This window comes from Neofelis nebulosa, chromosome 14, assembly GCF_028018385.1.
Source record: "Neofelis nebulosa isolate mNeoNeb1 chromosome 14, mNeoNeb1.pri, whole genome shotgun sequence".
Taxonomy (NCBI): domain Eukaryota; kingdom Metazoa; phylum Chordata; class Mammalia; order Carnivora; family Felidae; genus Neofelis; species Neofelis nebulosa.
Genome location: NC_080795.1, coordinates 21,698,302 through 21,714,894, shown reverse-complemented (window position 1 = coordinate 21,714,894; position 16,593 = coordinate 21,698,302).

Here is a 16,593-nt window from a genome sequence, read left to right as displayed (position 1 = left end):
CCCGGAGATTATAGTCTAGTGGAAAAGTCAGAAATGAACAAATGATCACAAGGATAATAAATGTGGAGGACACTTGAAGTTCATTTAGCAAAGGAGACTCACACTCCAGGTTGATAGATGGAATGGGGGGAAAGGGCCAGAGACTGCGCCTTTGATGAAGGTACCTTTCAAATGAGCCCTGAAAAGTGAATGAAAGTCATCTCAGACAACAGGAAGAGGAAATGTGTTCCATTTGGATTGCTGAAAGGATTGGTGATATGTATATATCGCATGTGGAAATACCTGTAACCACATTTTGCGCTATGTGATGGCACGACCTGAGAGTGCTAGTCTGGCCCATTTATTGCATTCAATAAATCATGCAGGGGCTCCAGGGACCTCTGGTGGTATTGTAGCAGTAACAACACCCTGTTTGTTATGTAACCATGTAAGCCCATTTTCAGCCTCCTCAAAAATGATCACCTTTCCTTTCTACTTCGAAGGCCCTTGAGATATAGTATCCTTGATTTCCTCTTATCTACCTCTTCACATTGAAGAAAACACCAGCCTGGTGATGGTAAATAAATCCACCAAGAGGCCAGTCTTTATCCCTATACCGGTTCTCTATTTTTACCGGTAACTACCAGCCTAATTATTAATATGATCATTGCACTGAGTACTTAGCCTCAGCTCTCAATTATTCTCCAGGATTTAGAAGTCTTAATAAAAAGGAACTTTAACAGTAACATATGGTAACCTTTATATCACTATCATTACCAAGGATGTTAACGAAACAGAATAGCAAGCTCTTAATTCAATTTATATTGGTAAACATTCTAAACATTCTACCAATAGGTAGGTTTACTAAAACCTAACCATAGAGTTTTGGTATATTGTCATGCTTCATTCCTCTGCCTGGAACACCCTATACCGTTGCCATTATTGTCTTTACTCCCACTACTTACTTGATCCCTTTATACCATGGATATCCTGGAGAGAAGTCGGTACTTAAGCAGACTACAGAATCTTAACCAGATTTCAAGAATGACTTCCAGTATATCAGGGACCAGAACAATGAGCAAGTAGTAATGTGGAGGGGAAAACTGGGCAGGAGACACGTACTGCTCTCCTTCTGGAACATACATAGTACTTGCTGGTCCTGGAGGCTCTAAGAGTAACACTTAGAGACTTGCAAGCTGGCAGAGACGAACAAACTAATAAACTTCCTAGCCTATGTGCCTTCTCTGCCATTTGCACCTGCTTTCGATGACTTATGGGAACTTAACATGCCCTTCTAACTGTACCACAGTTGTCCGACCAGAGAACCCGCCACGTAGAGCAGGAGGATATTTTATAGGAGATACTAGTGTCTTATATGTAATACATGGTAAGAGCCTCAGTCCAAAGAGTAGTAATGGAAACATGTCAGTCTACTATAGAACACTGTGAATAGATCAAGCCTTTCCAGCAGAATAACACAGGAAACATCTAGTGAACACTTTAATTCCTTATCGCTCCTACCTGAATTTGAGGTCTGATCTCATCATCTCCCCTATCCATCCCTGGTTCCCAGTCCAAGCCTGTGTCACTTGGCTTGGCAGAGTTGAAGAAAATTCAGAGAATAGGGGCACCTGGGTGGCTCAGTTGGTTAAGCATCTGGCTCTTGACTTCAGCTCAGGTCGTGATCTCATGGTTTGTGGGTTTGAACCCCGCGTTGAGCTCTGCTCTGGTAGTGTGGAGCCTGCTTGGGGTTCTCTCTTTCCCCCTCTCTCTCTTCCCCTCCCCCACTCATACACTCTGTCTCTCTTTCTCTCTCCCTCAAAATAAATAAATAAACTCAAAAAAATCCAGAGGACAGATAGAATGAGACTAAGGTAGTATTTAATGAGCTAAATGGCTAAGAATGTTCTAGGATTAGAGAAAGGTAGAAGATGGAAGTCCTTAGATTAAAAGAGCATATTGAATGTAAAACAGGGTAAAGAATAAAATTTATAAGCACAGATACCATATTTAAAAGGCAGAACATTAAGGATAAAAATTTAAAGGCTACTAGAGAGAAAAGATAAATAACATACAAAAGCAAATCACCAAATTGGTAACATTCGGCCAACTTAGAATAGAATTATATACAACTAAAATATATTTCAGGTATGAAAGACTGTTATCCACAGACCCTCAGTAAAATTACTTCTAAATGGTACACTTTAGCCAGAAGAAAAATGAGCTCAAATGCAAGAATAGTGAGAAAAAAGGTGTATATCTAAGTATTGATTATAGAAAAACAGTAAGTCATATCCATTAAGATAACAAAAAGAGGATGTAAAATGTTGAAACAAGTAGAGTATTAAAAGGGAATCATGAATATTCCAATATTCCATAGAAAGCAGAAAATAAGTAAAAACAAAATAAAGAAAAAATCCAAAAAAGGCATGGTAAATAGAAAATACAAATAAGATAGTAGAAATAAATCCAAATATACTAGCAATCCCCGTGAATGTAGATGGATTTTGTTTGACAAAACACAAGAGAGTCACAGATGGAAATTTAAAAAAAATACTGCCATATTGTGTCTTTTTCATGAAGAGACAAACTGAAAGATAAGGACTGAAAGGAAAAGGTTGGAATAATTTAGGATTATTACACCCTTGGGTAAATTATTTCTGTATGTATGTATGCACGTATGTATGTATGTATGCATGTACGTATGTATTTTTTTTTTCTGCGTGATACACCCAGATCTCCTGGGCATCTCTTTATTTATTTATTTATTTATTTATTTATTTATTTATTTTTTCTTTCCAAGTTTTTATTTAAATTGCAGTTGGTTAACGTATGGTGTAATATTAGTTTCAGGTGTAGAATTTAGTGATTCGCCATTTACGTACAACACCTGGTGCTCATCACAAGTGCCTTCCTTAACACCCATCACCTAACCTGTCCAACTTTAGGTCAATTAATATGGCTATGCCAGGTTTCTCTGGGTCAGGATCTTTGTGTCCTCACATTTTAGGTGTGTCTCTGATGAATAAGTGTATAGCAGTCTTTTGACATAAAATACAAATGAAAAATAAAGTACCTACTTCTAAATAATTCATGTTAATGAACCAGAGAAGAAATTTATATGAAAATTAGATAATACTTAGAGCATGAGAAAATTATCTCACTTCATTACTTTGAAAACCAAGTTCATTAAATCCACGAATAAAGACTGGATGCTTCAATAAATTATGCCGGCACAACTGGATCACCATACGAAGAAAAACGCTAAGTTACATCCCTCTTTTACAGCACACCGACGCCTATGCACGTGCACGTATGTGCACACTCGTGCAGTGCACGCATGCACACACACACACAATTTAAATGGATTAAATACCTAAGTGTAAAAAGACAAAACTTTAATGAAGACAATAAAAGAGAATGTCTTCATAATCACAAAGGAGAAAAGAGTCTCCTAAACCAAGCAAAAAATAGCAAAACCATAATGTGCTAGAATTGGCTACATTAGAAAAATGTGGGGCACCTGGGTGGCTAAGTTGGTTAAGCTGGTTAAGGCTAAGTTGGCCTCAGGTCATGATCTCACAGTTCGTGAGTTTGAGCCCTGTTCTGTGCTGACAGTGTGGAGCCTGGAGTCTGCTTAGAATCTGTGTGTGTTTCTCTCTCTCTGCCCCTCTCCCACCCCTGCTCACACTGTCTCTCTCTCTCTCTCTCTCAAAAATAAACATTTTTAAATTTTTTTAAAAAAGAAAAATGCATATAATGAAATATAGTATATACCTACCTACATGCATAAATATGTATATATATATGATTAGTCAATGTCACTAGCAATCAGGCAAATACAAATTAAAACAAGAGGCGCAAGTTCAGACCAAAATTTTATTTTATTTATATATTTTTTTAATGTTTATTTATTTTTGAGAGAGAGAGAGAGAGAGAGAGAGAGCGTGAGCAGTGGCGGGGCAGAGAAAGAGAGGGAGACGCAGAATCAGAAGCTGGCTCCAGGCCCCGAGCTGTCAGCACGGAACCCGATGCGGGGCTCGAACTCACAAACGGCGAGATCATGACCCGAGCAGAAGTCAGACGCTGAACCGACTGAACCACCCAGGCGCCCCTAAAACTTTAAAATTTTGTGGTACCAAGTGTCGATAAGTAGGTCGTGAAATGAGCACTCTTATACACACTGTTGGTGAGAAAGTCATAGGGTGCAGCCACAACCTCACAAAATCAAGCAGAGATGAAAATGTGTACACCCTAAGATTCAGGAACGCCACCTCTTCCTATGCAGCACCAAGAGATTGAACATGTGCACAGGATGTGCAAGGATGTTCTTGGCAGCACAGAGCACTGACAATTAATAAAATAATGATTTACAGTGTTGAAAATACATACATACGCAGTACAGTTATGAAAACATGGTGGGTAGTAACTATGAGAGCAACTATTTGGAGAGGAAGGGAGGAGGTGGGTTTAGGGAAGGATAAAGAGAGGACTTCAATTATTTCTGTAAAGTATAGTTTCCTTTCTTTAAAAAAATAAATACACAATAAATCTGGCAAATTGTCCATAGAAACTTTCAAAACTTAGGTAGTAAGCATATTGTAGACTTTTATAGTTCCTTCGTATTCCATCTGATTTGAATTTTGTGATAAAAAAGAAGACAATCCCATCTGCAGTAGCAACAAAATGTTACTAAATAATAAATCAAATAAAAGATACATGTAGTGGACACAATAAAGATTCCCTTTGAACTGAAACCTTGATTTTGTTCGGAAATTATACAGTCGAACATATGCATAGTCTGTAATCTAGCCATTAATTCTACTTCTTATATCTCTCTATATTCTTGGGTATGTGTAAAATTGTTCGTGTGCCTGGATGTTCACTGCAACGCTGTAATTACAAAATAAAAGGGGAATTGGCCCAAATATAACTAACAAAGAGATACAATTTTTCTTTTCTTTTTTTTAATGTTGATTTATTTTTGAGGGAAAGAGACAGAGACAGGAAGGACTTCAACTTTGTAAATTCCTAAAGTAAAGGAAGAATTTAAAATACGAATGATTATTCACGTTGAGTTGTGGATACAATAGTTTTGTATTGTTTTCTCATTTTTCTGTGTTTAAGATTCCTCCTTATTGAAAAACAAGTCTTAAAAAGGATACCCAGAAAAAAGAAAAGCTCATAAACAAAAATAAAGACAAACCACCAAAACTGTTACCAGAGGAAATCATATGTATCTTTACATATGATTGTATCATCTTTGTATACAAAGAGGCATACAAATAATTTGCATATATTTAAAAGGTTATTTGTAACGTTTACTTATTTTTGAGAAAGAGAGCATGAGCAGAGGGGGACAGAAAGAGAGGGAGACACAGAATCCAAAGCAGGCTTTCGGCCCTGAGCTGTCAGCACAGAGGCTGACGCGGGGGCTCGAAAAGTCAAACGCTTAACTGAGCCACCCAGGCACCCCCGTTGACACATATTTTATGAATATAAGTTATGGATTTTTCTAATATGCTTTTTCACTAATAAGAGTGTCATAACTGTTTCCATGTTATTGAATAATCTACATTATCATTTAAAAATATTTTAAATTGAAGTACAGTTGACAATGTTACGTTAGTTTCAGGTGCGCAATTTAGTGACCGGACAAGTTTCATGTTATGCTGTGTTCACCACAGCGTAGCCACCATCTGTCACCATGCAATGCTGTTACGATAGTATTGATTATATTCCCTACGCTGTACCTTTTATTCCCTGACCTATTCGTTCCATACCTGAAAGCCTGTATCTCCCACTCCCCTTCATTCATTTTGCCCATCCCCCACCTCCGTCCCCTCTGGTAACCATCAGTTTGTTCTCTACATTTCTTGGCCAGCTTCTGTTTTTTTGTTGGTTTGTTTGTTCATTTGTTTCATTTTTTAGATTCCTTTATAAGTGAAATCACATGGTGTTTGTCTTTCTCTGTCTTATTTCACTTAGCATTATACCCTCTAAGTATACCCGTGTTGTCAATGACAAAAGCTCATCCCTTTTTTAAATGTTTATTTATTTTTGAGAGAGACAGGAGAGAGAGAGAGAGAGAGAGAGAGAGAGAGAGAGAGAGAGAGAGGGCATGCAAGTGGGGAAGGGGCACAGAGAGAGGGAGAGAGAGGATCTGAAGCAGGCTCTGTGCTAACAGTGGGGCTCAAACCCACGAACAGTGAGATCATGGCCTGAGCCTAGGTCAGATGCTTAACCTACTAAGCCACCCAGGTGCCCCTCATCCTTTTTTTTATGACTAAGTAATATTCCATTGTGTGTGTGTGTGTGTGTGTGTGTGTGTGTGTGTATCTCACTTCTTCCTTATCCATTTTGACTATAGATTAACACTTGTGAATGAGCCAAAATGACATAATTGAATTTGTATTAGAAATTTTGACCTTTTCAGATTTCTCCTGTTAAAAGCAGTGCTCTGATGAACATTTGCACAGATAACATTTGTGGGGTCATTTGTGTTTCCTAGGCCACAGTTTTTAAATGTAAACGCTACCTCAAAGTATACTCATTGTTTTAGGAGCTTTGTTGCCTCTTGCCAATTTGAAATGTAGAATGATTCTATCAAGTTTCATTCATATCAGCAAAGTACAGGAGACCTGTTGCCTGCAACTTTCATCAGCCCTAGATATGATTTATTTTTTCCTTTTCTTTTTCTGTTTTCTTTCTTCCCTGTTTTTCAGACTTTCATTATACAAAATTTTCTCATTTGTAAATACGTTTCTCTGTATTTAATCTTTGGGGCAATTGTCTGTGACAACAATTACCCTTTTTTCCATGTGATTATTCCTTCTTTTAAGTTTTTATTATTTTTTTAATGTTTATTTTTGAGAGAAAGAGAGAGCAGGGGAGGGGCAGAGAGAGAGGGAGACACAGAATCAGAAGCAGGCTCCAGGCTGTGAGCTGTCAGCACAGAGCCTGACATGGGGCTCAAACCCACGAACCATGAGATCATGACCTGAGCCGAAGTCAGACACTTAACTGAGCCATCCAGGCACCCCTCTTTTATCTTTAAATGTAAGTACATCTATATCATTTGTGTAAAAAATGCTTTTGATATCACTAAAAGAAGTCAGCAAACGAAAATGTGATCTTGAGGTCACGAAGAGTGAAGTTCAAGTTCTAAGTCTGCTTTTTGCTTGCTCTGTGAGGAGGTATAGTTACTCATCCTGTCCAACCATAGGTGTCTTCATCTGTAAAAAAACAAAACAAAACAAAACAAAAAACAACAACAACAACAAAAAAAAAAAAAACAAAGGGATATAATTCTTACTTCCCAGGGCAGATTTGAATTTCGTAGGGCCTGAAGCTTATAAAATTTTGGAGGCCTTCCTTAAGAAAAGGAATATGAAATGTAATATGAAAAGTAACATGAATGTAAAATTGGTGTGAAAGTGAATATTTATTTAGAATGAATGTATACATCAAATTATAAATTAAAAAGAAAACCCTGACATATACCACAAACATCAGAAGACTTGTGACACATGAATGCATTGCTAGAACATCTCTCCAGGTCTGGAAAGAAGCCAGTGGAAGAAGCCTTAAGAACGAAACTACACTGGTAGAAATACACATGCTCGCTTCATATGGCCCCTGGGGGGATTGAATGGAGTGAAGTTAGTGTCTGCTTGGCACTGAGTCTGATACACGTGACCTCTCCCAAAGATGTAAATCTCTGTCCTTTTTCTTTCTTTTCTTTTCTTTCTTTCTTTATTCCTTTCTTTCTTTCTTTCTTTTCTTTCCTTTTCTTTCTTTTTTTCTTTTCTTTCTTTTTTTCTTTTCTTTATTTCTTCTCTCTTTCCTTCCTTCTCTTTCTTGTGTTTCTTTTCTTCTCAGTATTTCTCGGGCAAAGGAGGCTTTAAACAGCTACAGTTGCCTAACTGTTCATCCCAAAGATTCCTACTTTTTTTTTCTTTTTCTATGCCAAATTGAGGGCATGATGGTGAACTTATTACCGGTAATAGCAAGAGGAGTAAATTAGATAACGTGTGTGTAAGTGCCTCACATATAGTGCCTGGTCTCTATTAAATTAATACATGACTGCTGAGTTGGATTATGGCTCACTGAAAGCAGACACCTCTCAGTAAGGCGAGCTTTATCTAAGCTACGTGTGAAATGCGGTGCGTGCACACGTATAGGGATGGAAACTTGGGTCTGAGAAAGTGTTCGTTATCCTAAAAAGATCTTTCTTAACTGCTTTGGAGAAATCTTGCCACCCACTTCAAAAGAGCACAAAACAAGCCTTTTGTTGGATTGCTACCAGGTGAATCCAGTTTCGTGGCTTTTAGTTTTCCATGCATTCTGTCCTGGGCTGATTCTTTCCCCAAATGACATTTTCCCAGTGAGTAAATAGGGCCCGATCAAACAAGCCCAGCATTGCAAGTATGAGTTTTGAGAGTGCTCTTGGACAACTGTGTTTTGTATGTCCTCGACTGGATTGATATGGTTTACATTTTATATGGTTCTGGGAATCAATTTAGAATGATCTTTATTTACACACGTATTTGTTTTTCCTTTACCGTCAGACTATTTTTTTTCACTCTCCCCTCCCCCCTCCCCCATCTTTCTTGGAAAAGTGATAATGTACTTACTTTCCTGATGGGTGGATTGCTTTATTTTTTGAAGAAACTCAAAACGGAATACACAAAACATCTGCGAGAATTAAAACAAAGAATAGAGACTTGCCTGTAACTCCATACCAAACCAGAACAAGTGACTTCAGGTACACATGAGTTTTTCCTGGAGACTTGGCGATCAAAGCAGGTAGATGTAATTTTGACTCAGAAACCAACATCCCCAGCACACTTATACCATCATCCCTCTACTTCAGAACGTGCAGCTTCCACATAAGAGGAGACACAAAATCTGCTACATCTATTCGGCAAACAATGAGATCCTCTTTTAACTCCATTTCCAACCCAGTGACTGAAGTCAACGGCTACAGCCTGATAAAGATGGACAAAAATAGCTGTTAAAAATCAGATATTTTGATTCTACGCCGAGAAAACATCAGTATGCTTAAATGTGAAATTTTTGAACAAAATTCAGCTAAATGTCAAAGAAGTTGAAGTTACCTATTTTTTTCTCATTGTGTTGACAAAACAACAAAATTCCCTTAACCTTTCTGCATTGCTTTAGTACAGGCAGACTGAAGGAAAGGGAACATTTTAATCTATGAAATGTCGCTGGTAAAGATCTAAGTAAAATCTAGTTTTCTGGGTCAAGAACAGCAGGTGTTACACAAAAGAAAACAAAGTCACCTTTAAAGATTACTTGAGAAAAACTAAACAAGTAATATAATTTATAATTTTAGGTGTGGAAAGAAACACAAAAGGATTTCAATTACGCTGAGTATCTAGCATTAGCTAGTTCTGTGATTTTGCTCAGTGGGCATTTTGCAGCTGGCCAAAGATAGCACATTTAGGAGCTACATACTAAGGGCTCTTGGAAAACTCATTTGATGGGTCAAACTTGGATGTTTACTGTTTTAACACAGTTGAGTAGTTGGTTAGTCAAAAGGACTAGTTAATTTTATCATATTAAAATAATCAAAGCAGTTTTGTCATTTAATACAAATGGCTACCACTTCACACATATTTACTATGCACCAATCATTGTAGATACTTAGGCAGAAATATCCATTACCCACATAACCAGCACAGCTACTGTGTGTCTGATACAGTCAACTAGGTAAACCGAAGCAGAGGGAGGGTTCTCTGAGTCTATTAGACCCCAAAGCCTGTGCTCTTCTCTAGCACATGTACATTTGTGATCATGAAGTATTGTCTACACAAATATTCATCAGAGCATTTCCTTACAGTGCATTGAAGAGTTAAGTCCTTTTTAAAATGTTTATAATTTTATTTATTTTTGAGAGAGAGAGAGAGAGAGAGATACAGTGCAGAAACGGGGGAGGGGCAGAGAGAGAGGAAGACACAGAATCTGAAGCAGTTTCCAGGCTCTGAGCTGTCAGCACAGAGCCCAATGTGGGTCTCAAACCCATGAACCGTGAGATCATGACCTGAGCCGAAGTCGGATGCTTAACCGACTGAGCCACCCAGGCGCCCCAAGAATGAACACTCCTGGTTAATTGCCAATCAATGACTTGGTGTTATAAAAAATAAAGCCATTTATGCAGATTTCATCAATTTCCAGACACAGGTTGCTCAATAAATTCCTAGCCCTGGCATTCATCTGGTCCTCATTCCAGGGTCGTCATCTGAAGCTTTCAACCAAGACTTTCCTCAGATGCCTCTGCTGAGGACTCTTAATGGAGGAAACTTAAAATGTTTTCTTCCACTCTCACACAGTGCCCAGTACTTTTCCACTCCTAGCTTTCCCACTCAGACTCCAGGGTCCATAAAACTGCCAGTGCCTTGTGTTCAGGGCTCCCTCAATAGAGGGATGATCCCCATATCTGCAGTAACCCATCTGACTCTCAACCAATGTGCTCTTCCGTGGGGAAAATGGACCAGGAGTCGGTGCTTTCTCTGGTTTCAGCCTCTTGCTTATGCCACTGCAGCAAGAGATTCATAGTTGAGCTTTTTCATTTTTGGCTTGCTTTAATTGGCTATTGCAACACCTGACAGCTTCTCGTGCTCTCTCCAGCTCAGCTGTACTCAATAGGATTGGCTCTTCAGAGTTGTGCTGAAGGCAAGGGGGCTAGGCTATACCCTCACATCAGCTAGTTATTGGCCATGGTTCATACTCCGGGAAGGTGCATTATCTTGGGAGGGGGCTGTTCCTGTGGCTGGAGGCAACGTCCAGGGAGGGGCACGGCTGTGAAGCATCAGCTCCCCATACTGAATAGCAGCTGGGGATGGTTCTTTGGCTCTGAGGAAGGATCTCTGTGGAGCACCATGGCACCAAATATTGTCCACCTTTTGGACTTCTGGGATCTTATTTATTTATTTATTTATTTATTTTTGTAAGTTTTATCCCAACTGCAAACAGGGTCTTCATAATCCCCATTAGGCTTTTTTTCGTAGGAAAGTTGGGGTTAGAAGGAGGAACTGTAGCCGCCTCAAGAGTTCTCATCAAAGGTGTAACTAACTGATGCTTACCATCCCCCTCCTCACCACCTACTCTAGATTCCCCTCCCCCTCCCCCTCGGAAGCACTTTTGCTGGACTAAACAGTTGAGGGGCAGGAGGGGGAGGGAGTGGTGATCTAGACTCTCACATCTGAGGGGTCTGAGCCCATGGTTCACAGGCACTTAACAGACTGTGGTGACTAGCACTCATTCATTTAACATTGAAACTAGCCACAGTAATCCTGAAGGCAATTCTCAGTGAGGGGCACATCTGTGACCTCTCAGCAGCAGATAGTCCTAAGAGCTAGGAGATATATTAATTGGCTCTGAGGCAGGGATCTAGAGGAAGTATCATAGTACCGGAAAAAGAAATCAGATTTCCTGGAATTGTCATGAATTCCAAAAAATCTAAGTTACTCCATATTTTCATAACACCTTTTTTTATATGTTTCAAAAAATGGGTATAAGAGTTCCACTTCTGACCAAGGTGGGGTAACAGGAACCAATTACCCGACGGCCTAAAATAACCCTCCCTCCAAAATAATCGTATCTACCTCATGGGCTTCTGTAAAGGTGAGTGAGTGGATACAGGTAAAGTACTGAGAACCCTGACTGGCCCAGTGTAAGTTTTTATAAATATTTGCCGTTACCATTTTTATGACCTCATTTAGTATTTCCATTGGCCCTACTAAATAGGTATTGTTTCCATATTGCAAATCAGAAAATTGATATTTTAAAGGGTCAAGTCACTTGCCTAAGTTCATATGGATAGGACATGGTAGGTAGGGTCAGAATCCAAACCTGGGTTTGTTTGCACCCAAAGGTTATTTATATATTTAAATAAGTTTTGTTGTTTGTTTGTTGCCCCCAAATCACCAAGGTAGACTGTAAATCGTCTGAGTTCTTTTTATGTCTAAGAGCCAGGATGGTATTTTTCACAGAGTTAAAGGCTCAGTAAATGTTTGCTAACAGGAAGGATGAAAAGCTGATGCCTTCTTTTGCTTTTAGAGACCTGGCCTATTGCTGCCGTGTCTAACTGTCCTATTGTTGATCTGATTTTTTGTTTGTTTGTTTGTTGTAATTGCTCAAGAGCTGTACATTCTACACTGACACCATATCCCACACAAATAAAACCATTAAGGAAAGTTAGACGAGGTGCAAACATTTCTGGAACATGGTTCTTTGTCTCCCTGAAGAACTTCAAGCATGTAACTAAATTGATTTGCTTTTACCCCAAAATTATGTCTCTTTACTCCTTTTTTATTTTTAAGGCAATGAGCGTCATTAGAAGATCTATTCATTTTCTGAGTGTACTTTATTTGTAGGAATGTAAATAAGGTAATTGAAAAAATTCAGTCAAAGAGGCCCTAATTCCCATCTTATCACCCAAGCCAGTAAAAAAATAGGTGAAAAGACTGGGTATGCAAAATGCCACTTGGAAATTTTATAAACAACACATGAATATGAGATATTTTAGCAAGATTGTGGGCATAATGTGCAGTTAAATGTGTGATAAGCTGACATATTCCCACAACTTTGGTGGTAGAAAGAAAATTTGGTCTATGTCACTCATTAACGTCACTGTACCGTTTTTACTAATGAATTCATCAGAGGTTAATGGAAGTCTCATGTGAATAATTAAGACCAGGATTTTCTTTCCTGGTAGGCTCACTGATCAATCTTAATATTTAAGCAGCAGATTTCCTGGAAAAACAAGGTCCAAAAAAATGATCTGGTTGAGTGAAATGTTGTAGCAGACACCTGTGAGTTTTGCCCATCCCCTTAAAATCTGCTATGATTTCCTCTCAAAAATACTCATTCCCTGTTCGTAGTTACATGGTTGGAAAAGAGCTGTGCTTATGTGTGAGCATGTGACTTAGGTGATGTTCAGATAAAGCACTGTGAAGCAGTTGAAACCAACGGGGCTTTGTTGGCCAGTTAAAAATACACAATCTCTCATTCTTCTGGGGTTGATGAATGGATTGGCTATAAGGTAGTTTTTCTAGCAGCCATTGTACCATCATAAGGAAGGTGATTTCCAGCGAATATGGAGTCCATGTTGGAGGGAGGCGTGAATCAAGAGGGAGAAGGCAGGTAGGGAGTCACATCCAATGACATTTTGTAGCCCTTAGATCCAGCTGTACTTCAAGTTCACCCTAGCAGCTTGCAATTATATATATTTGGTTTTACCTGAAGCAAGTATGAGTTGAATTCTTCATCCCATACAATTGCAAGAGTCCTCCTATAGGAGCAATTACCTTATAAAAGTATCAGTTTCCATTAAGTTCTGGAGTATTTGACTCTTAGATGGTAGCAAATACATTTTCCAAGTCACGGTTAGCTTCCACACGGTTCAAAAGACCAATTGGAAAGTGATATATTCATTGGTTCTACTAGGCTGACTTATATTTCAATATAATTAACAAACTAGTGTTTTGGAGTCACGGTCACAATTTATGCTGTTTATTTTCGGTTTTGTTACTAGATTTAAGATATGCCTGGTTATACTATTAGTATGATAATTAAATAAAAATGACACTATATAATAACGAATCCAAAAATTTTAATAGGAAATCAGAAAGAGAAAGGAGAGATCATTGTACTAAAAAAAGGAGTATGGAATTCTGGTACGGTCATTAAAAAATACATGGTAGCTTTCTAGTAATCAAAGCCAAAAGAAAATTAGATGAGATGTAATAATTTCCATTATCTTTTCAAAGGAAGCTTGTCAGTTATTCAGAAGAAACAAGTTTCTTAGCAAATCTTTAAAAAAATGTTTTTACACACTTGAAACTAATATAATACTGTATGTTAACTATACCCGAATTAAAATAAAGTAAAAAAGAATAAAAGCTGTAACATTTTTATTTGCAAGGTATTTATATTAAAATCAGATGATTGGTATAAAATAAATCTTGCCATCTCCTTTAAAGAACGTTTTTTGTGTTTTATTTTGTTTTGTTTTGTTTTCCCCCTCAAAACCAAGAGTCATGGGCTTTTGTGATTTATTTAGGAGCCTGGGTTTTTTTAGAGAAGTTTCATTTTGTTTGCTTTGTTTGTTTTCTTCCCATTCATCCTGTGGCTTGGTAGCGATTTTAATAAAATGCCGTGATAACATTTTCATGGCTTGCCTAATGTCTTATGATTAGAGAAGAAGAGATAGAAACCAGCTGGCTTAACCTTCCACCAGGCCAACACTGAAGTGAAGTATCTTATCGGACAATTGAAACCACGTGCTCCAGCTCTGACCTCCTGCTCGAAAGGTCAAGGAGGTAATGTGCAAATTCGGGATGCTTCTGAAAGTCTTTTAAAAGGACTTCTGGGTGGTAAAAGCTTGGCTGAAATAACTTCTTCATGTTCTCTGGAAACTCAAACCCCGTATTTTTGCACAGACTCTGGGCAAAAGTGGTTGAATTTGACCTTGTTACTTCAAAGCCTCTACTGCAGTCTTAAAGATAAAGGAAAACATCACGGCCTTGAAACAAATGGACCGCCGGCTCCAGGCAATCATTTGAAGGTACTTAAACAGTCAAAAGCCATTAATATTATCACCAGGTTGATTCTTGGGACTCCTGAGACTACAATACAGTTTCCTTTGTCAGCCTCTATGTTTGGTTCTATCTCCTTTCCTTTTTTCAGTCACAAGGCTCTTGTCTTTTAAGGGTTTCATCAGGCAATTTCTGGGCCTCAGTCCCTTTCTCATTCTTCCAGAAATCTGTATTCTCTTTTCAAAAATTCAGAAAAAGCAAAATTAAAACCATGAGATCAGATAGTGGTATTTAGTAAGAGCTTATTGTGCAAAGTACAGTTCTTGAACTAGGAGCTTTCAAGTTGAAAACTGATAAGAAGCTCAGGGGCCTGACATGGGGGTGGGGGGGGTGGGGATGGGGGGGGGTTGGGGAGCAGAGTCTTGTAAAGTGAAAATGAGGAAGTTGTTTAATCTTTATGATGATTGGTTATTAAAATAGGAATTTAGAGACAGCAGGGGATTGGTTAAAAGGATTATCTCCTTATCAATTTTAGGAAGATGATTTACATTTCTTTTATGACTTAGCAGAGGCATTTATAAGAAATAACTTGTTTTGTTTATGTTCATGAAATAAGCTAGATTTAGTTTTGCTTACGTGGCTTAAATGGTTTTGTCTCCTCAGTGAATTTTCAAGTCTAGTCTCCTTTTTGTATTTAATTTTAACATCTGTGAGATCCCAACTTAATCAGTTTTCCCTCCTCGGCTTTGCAAGGCTTTGCCTACTTAATCCCTCGTTGGTAATATGTATATATATACACACACAAGACCTGAATCATTTGGACTATTAATTTTTATTAATAATTTTATCGGAAAAATGCCCTTAGATTAAGCATCTCAATCTCCATAAAGACCTCAGGTCAATAATGCAGGAAGCAAAGACAAAATTAAAAAGCTTAAATGACATACAATTACATGTTCTCAAAACAAATGTAAGTTTTTCCTTAGAAATTTGTGAGAAATAAGCCGGACCCAATCAAAGGAGGAACTCAGAGCACAGTGAAGCGAGGCTTTAATCCATGTTCTTGCAAGAGTGGATACCCTGAGGGTAGTTACAGCAGATAACTTAATTCCTAGCATGCAAGTCCCTCCCCTGGTTCCTCATTGGCTGAGTACTCTAGAGGTTACAGCCTTACCCAGAAGTTGCCTGTGCCCTTGTAAGGCAAAAAGTAGTCTAATTGGAACAAAGTAGATTCCCTGAGGTTAGGCAGAGACTTTCAGTCCTCCCTCCCTTTGTTCTTTGGCACATGCTCATTGCAAAGCCCATGAAAATAAGCCCGCAAAATGGAGAGGGGAAAGAAGAACCAGGAAGTGAAGTGCTTAAGAGTTTGGGACTCCACTGTGGTCTTGGGGGTGGGGGGTGGGGGGGGGGAAGGGTTGTACATATTTCCAGGAGGTTGTAAACCTGTTAACTAGACAGCACAGCTTTTATTTGGTATTTCTGAAAATGAATCATCTCCCTTACTTCTCACAAAATTCCGGTGTTTTCTTTGCATGCAACCTTGCCCTCCATAGTACGCTTTCAGTTTGAGCAGGAAGCTTCATACTATAGTATTGTATCTCAATACGAGCATCATCTCTGAAACCATGACTTCAGCCACAGGACTGGTTTGCAGCTCAGCTGCATCACAGCCTTTACTGTTTATCAATGATTTCTAGGAATAAAAGTGGGAAACTGTGGGAGAAGAATAACAAGATAACTTCTACAGATGTCAGAAACAGTTAAATGAGAAATGTAGCTAGCAGAAATTCCCTTTATCGTTTTATCCTTGGGTGTGCCTTTGTTTATGAAAATCTTGCTTATTTCTATTGATGAATACTTGCTTATCCCAAGTTGCAGAACATAATGTTCACAATTTCCTTGTTCTTATAGAGATGATGGCAATCGCAAGGTGTGTATTATATAACAGCATTCTGATAGCTTCCCTTATGTCAACGACGACTATAGATCTGGAGTGTCTGTGATAGTCTCTGTGACCAGCATATACCAACTAAACACTAAGACATCTCGG